General features: G+C 40.4%; 1 protein-coding gene across 1 annotated transcript in view; it reads left to right on the top strand.

Moving 5' to 3' along the window:
* Positions 1-611: 611 nt before the first annotated feature.
* pear1 (platelet endothelial aggregation receptor 1) overlaps positions 612-6,000 on the top strand; it is a 72,917-nt gene continuing 67,528 nt past the window's right edge. The window contains exon 1 of the mRNA XM_023284602.3: positions 612-815. The gene's annotated coding sequence lies outside the window, so the exon portion shown is untranslated. The remainder of the gene's footprint in view (positions 816-6,000) is intronic.

Raw genomic sequence — 6,000 nt, 5'->3', positions numbered from 1 at the left:
TATCTGCACCTCACACTAATGCTCTGAAGGTTTTAGGTAAAGCACTTTGAATTGTCTTGAACATGAAGGGTGCTATACAAATAAACTTGCCTTCCCTTATCTATTTACAAATCTTTCTTACTTACCTATCTTGCCTAATGTACATATCTATATCTTACCTACGTACCGACCTACCCTATCTGGTTGTTACCTACCTACTTGCCCACCTACCTATCTTACCTACCTAACTAAGGATCTACCTACTTACCTACCTATTGACCAACCTTTCTACCAATGTAAGGATCTACCTTACCTACTAACCTGAGGATCTGTCTACTTACTTACCTACCTATCCACCAACCTTCCTACATAGTCACCTATTTTTCCACCTGGACACTCAGAATACAGCTTCTCTGTTTTCCATCAGGTATCATCTCACTGGACCATCTATTCTCCAAACTCTCCTGAACACTCACAGTGAGACATCAAGGTTTGGGGGCCCACTGAAGACAAAAACAACCGTCAGCCTTCCCCTGGACCTCCCAAACCTCGTCTCTGCCCCATCCCTCCTTCTCCTCCTCCTCCTCCTCCAGCTCCAGTCCCCTCTCTGTCACAGTTTTTCCACTTTCTTTGGCTGCACTTCAGGACCCTCCCCGTTTGGATGCGGCGCTGCGCGTTTTCTTTCCTCCTCGCACTCTTCTGAATGTTTACTCGGCTTCAAGATCTTTACAAGTGTGTGAACTATTATCAACAAACGACCTTTTTCTTCTGGGGAGTCTGTTATTAAGTAAAACATCGAAGAGAACTGAGGGTTCGGGTATTTCTCCGCCGGCAAGGTCAGTAACAATGATGTCAGTGAAATGTAAAAAAAAAAAAAAAAATCCGAAATTGAAGACATTTTTAATGGAAACTGTGTCACTGGACAGAGTTTGCACATTTTTAAATTGTGAATACTTACTCATGCTGTATGGGAATGCGCTGTTATGTGGAGCATTTACGCGGCGCAAAGCCCATCAAAACCGCTGATAAACGCAATTTAGCGCATGAAAAGAGAGATAATGGTAACGAGGGCCAAGCATTAATATAATGATAGCATACACTCGCTAAGGGCACTGTTTCTGGATCATGAGCACTTTTACTTTTTGCTCTTAATCCTGCAGAACTGTACTTGTACTTAATTAGAATTTCAGTGGACCTTTTACGGCTTTTTATTATTCCACTGCTGCTTTTGTCAGCAGAATGCACTGAAAGCATCAACAGTAAAAGCTCCTCTTGAACAGAATAACTCCTTTCAGCCTGTTACATGACAGAATAACCAATATATTACTGTTTCATTGTCCTATCATATGCAAGAAGCCTCTCCTTTCTGCAGATTTTGCATGCATTTACATGAAAAAACAACTAATTCCATCTGTCAAATAAATCTAGTGGAGCTGAAGGAGCATGAAATGACACAAACACCCATGGGTGTACATTTCACGGGGGGACACAAATTAAAAAGGGGTCTGGGTGTCCTCCCCCAGGAAATCTTAAGCAGTAAACACTTAATTTCCTGCATTCTGGTGAATTTTTATGCACTAATTTGTACTTTTTCTGCATCAAATGTCTTAACATACATGAAGGAAAGCACCCAGTTAAAGCAGAATGAGTCAATATTAACACAGTTTTTGATCACCCCCCAATATCTATGCTTATGTTGGATCATAACTAAATACTGTACTTAAGTATAATTCTGGTTTATTTCTTCTGCTACTTTGTATGTCTAGTCAACCACAGTTCAGAGACAAATATTGTACTTTTTACTCCACTGCATTTATCTGATTACTTTAATTGCTTTGCAGATTTAGTTTAATAACACAAAATATAATGACAATGATGTAATATTGACTTACATTAATGTATATAGATCCCCTGAAGGAAAATTCACTAGCTGCCCACTTCATCAGGTATTAATGCCTCAATAGTGCAATATCATTATCTACATCCAGGGGGATCTGTGCAATATCTCACTTTCTACTTACAGAAGAATATGAATATCAGCAGTGCTTATGTGTATTTGTTGCTTATTTTTTATTTTTCTACTGATGTTCCCTAATTTCTGCACTACCCCCTTTGCTGATGTTAATGCCACCGCTGGTGGATTAATAAATGTTTATCCTATTTTAATATTTTAAAACAGGGCATTCTGCACAATGATACTTTTGCCTAATTAAAAGCATTTTTATTGTTTTGTGTTTTTATGTGGAGGTCAAATGCACATATTCCCTCCATCCCCCTGTTGCACATATGAAAGTGTCTCAAATTTTTGTACAGTTCTTGACCAATTTTCTACAGTTTGGTGTTTTCTTCTTTTTTCATATGCTGCATATTGACCTCCAACAAACACATTCTAGCAATGAAACCATATTATTCTATGTGTTCATCTACAGGGACTAAATTTGTTCAACTTGTTCAAATGTGCTTCCACCACTTCATGCACTTGCTGTGTTATGTCTGCCAGGCAGAGTTTTTTCTATTTTCACTGCTTTTGGCATCCCTGGCTGCTTTTAAAAAAGGTCTTTAGCTGCTATCAAGAGAGTCAGAAACGCATCTTATCCAGTGAATTACAGATGAAGCTGCTGGAAGCAGGTCTGCTGTTTCCTCCTCGTTTTCTGTCTTTGATTTTCATCAGCTCGTTCAGATTTAATCTGAGTCCTGGTGCACCTCGGGGTCACTCAGGCCACTGGAACGTGGCGGCTGCAGCCTGTGAATTCCTGTGTATGATGGTGTGACTCCTTCATGTCGTGTTAGTGGAGTTAATCAGATGGAGACGGGATTTGTGTTTTCTCTGAGGATGTGAATGGCTGCAGTGGATGTTTGTTTTGGGCATGCATGACACAAGAGCAGCTGTGTGCAGTGCTCTGATATGAAAAAGTCCATCACTTGAGTGATTTCATGCACTGATTGTGTCCTCATTGTTTTCTTGAGAGGCTCTTTTTGCTCCAGTTTTCAGGGAAACAGATTCTGAGGAGTTTTGGAAACAGACCAAACACTGTAAACAGGTTATTCATAGTCACTTGTTGACAAATTGATGCATTTATAGCTGAATCTGTGAAGTGATGAACTCCTGTACGTGGAAGCATGCTGTTTTGGACAGAAAATCCTCATTTGTTTTCCTCAGCGGAGCTATAAAATCACCATCAATCACCGTAAATTCAGCATTGTTGCACTTGTGAATGAAAAGCCTTTTGATTAAGGAGGGTCTGGCACCATTTCACTCAGAAAAACATCTGTGAGGAAGGCAAGACGTGATTAACTATCAGAGTAAATCTCAGTCACTTGCTTTGGACTCCTGACCTCGCATCTGCGCTGGCAACCAAAAATCTCCAGGAAGTCTTTCTGCCTGCAGACTGAACTTTCTTTTGTGCTTCTCGGAGTATTTTTGAAAGCTCAGTTCAATTTCTACATGTGCCATTGTTTGCAGATATCGAGTTCATGATTCTACATGTGAAAAAGGGTCTCAAGTGTCCTCGTATGAGATCCTCATTAGCTGGAAATAAGTCTGCCCTCTACCAGACTGTTTCAGCTATCAGTGGTGAAATGGTGACCCATTTTTTTGTTTTTGTGTCTGGTCAAGCAACAGAAAATTGTCTCTTGTCTGACAGCTGGAAGTCTGGCTGACTTACTGTCTGTTTGTCCAGGAGAGGGCTTGATCTCAGGCAGGCTATTGGATATGTTTTGCTTGGAGATGACACTGGCCAGAGGCACAGAGAGATGAGGTAGATTTAGAAGAAAGGAGGCGAGAGACTTCATTTGATCCTCCAGTGCCTGGACTTTGCTAAAAATTTATGGTAACACCACACAGGGCAGCCAGAGTGTCTGCATGATGTCTTTACACAACCACAGCTTTTCTTGACATGAATATACCCACCGGCCACACACCATGTCTGCAGTGAGGTCTTTGTTTGTAGGATCTATCGACATCAATGGAATTAACCTGTGGACTTAAATATGGTAAACGGCACCTTCATGCTTGCAGTCATGCTACTTAACAAATCGGGTTGTTTCTGATTTAATCAATTCGCTCTTTACCAACTATTGATATGCAAAGCAGTTCTTTCCTGTATCCTGAATCCTAGAAACAGCTCACTAAAAGAATCTACTCACTGAACTCAAACACAGCGGAAGGTGTTTAATCAGACACACCAATAAGATCCACCTGCCACCTTTTACAATTTAAATAGGTGAGTTATATATAAATTCATCCTCTGCACAGTTGTCATGAATGAGGAATCTAGCTATAGAAACCAAAACTGTTTTCATATCATGCTGTAAGTAGGTTTATTTCTGAGGTAAAGTTGGATATTTTAACATGGTGGTCTATGAAGATTGAGTCACTTTTGGAGCCTCAAGTGGACATTTGAGGAACTTCTGTTTGTGGCACTTCCATGTCGACTTCATTTTTTAGGCTTGAAAATTGTTTAGAATTCATGTTCAGGGTACAAAATGTACTTTACACATGGCTGTAATAAACAGAGCAGAAGAAGCTGGAAACAGGACTAGATGTTTGACAATCATTAAAAAAAGAAAAAAAAATGAAGAAGAAACAAACTAATTTTTGTCCATCTAATGAAATTAATTGTTTTAAGTTGGGAAAGTTCTAATTATTGTTTCATGTCAGCTGGTGTTGGTCATGTTTCATGCTGTCTGGACAAGAAGACAACAAAAGAATCAGCCGATCAGTAAATGTTCATAGTGTCAGAACTTTTTTTAAAATTCTTTATTTTACCAGGTAAGATCAGTTGAGAACAATTTCTCATTTACAATGATGACCTGGCAAGAGGCCCCAGCAGGAAGAAAGATAGCAAATAAAAAGTACATATACAAAAAAGGACGCACAAGTGTTAAAAGGACATACAAGTGTATTAGAACTTATTCTCAAAGGTTGTTTAAATCTCACATGAAGCGCATTAGCCAAATCAAAAAACATCTCAAGTGACCTTGAAAGCTTTCCTGCAAAATTGGGGTAATTGTAATGTTTCCATTAACCTTTTCTAATGCAGTACCTAAGAATGTACATAAAAAATACATTATAGCTAATGTTAGTCTTTCATCAGACTCATTTTCTTCTAGTTTTGATGACTTTTGGTTTATTCCTGCAATGATGCTACATTTCACTTTTAAGTCAAGCAACAAAAGCGGCACAGTTTTTTCTGAGGTTTTCTGTTGATGATGTTTTTAACATTAAAATGCACTTTAAAGAGCATCATAGCATTGGAAAATGTGTTTATTCAGCCCATGCTCTCGCGCTGCATCAGTGACAGTTTTCTTTTAAAGATGTGAAAATAATGGCCTACACTGACTCGACAAACTCCTCTTTTTGATGTAAAAATAGTCCTGATGAAAACGACGAGGCGCTCAGGGGATTCAAATGAAGGTGATGCTGGCTGAGTATTCCTTCCACGGGCTTATATAAGCCTTTCAACCCCATGTGCTCTGCAGCCGTGCAAATAATTTGGAGCAGATTGGACTGCAGCCCTGCAGCTCAGGGGCTTAGGGTCGCTCACTCTGCCCTGGCTGTGGAACATGCACAGTTTCATTGGGCTCTGGCTCAAATAACCGATCATAAAAAGCAGAGGTCGGGGGGTTTGGGCCTGGAGGAGGAGCCGGCAGCGGGCTGATGGACTGACCACAGACTACTTGTACTGTGGTGAGGGTCCTTCCTGAAGCTGCTTATGTTGGTGGTTGGTGGGTGGTGTTCTGGGTGGTGGGTGGAGCAGCAGTGGAGACATTGTTCATTAAGATTTGAGGGGCTTTCGCTGGTGTCTCGCTGTGGTGTCTCTGCAGGATGACTGGAACCGAGTGAAACCTGAGATGTAGAATTAGTGGAAATACAGCACCGAGTTCGAGGCCCGGGGGGCTTCTCGCTTGTTGTTTCCATCTCTGTGATGAAGTTGGGGTTATGTTTGTGTTGTTGTTTGTTTTTAATGCTTGTAAAGTGGGTTGTGCAGAGATGAATTATCATGAGTTTACCATGCAGAG

Source organism: Amphiprion ocellaris, chromosome 9 (genome assembly GCF_022539595.1).
Source record: "Amphiprion ocellaris isolate individual 3 ecotype Okinawa chromosome 9, ASM2253959v1, whole genome shotgun sequence".
Classification (NCBI taxonomy): domain Eukaryota; kingdom Metazoa; phylum Chordata; class Actinopteri; family Pomacentridae; genus Amphiprion; species Amphiprion ocellaris.
Note: the sequence above shows the minus strand (reverse complement) of the source record. Positions and strands in the feature narration are given on the sequence as shown.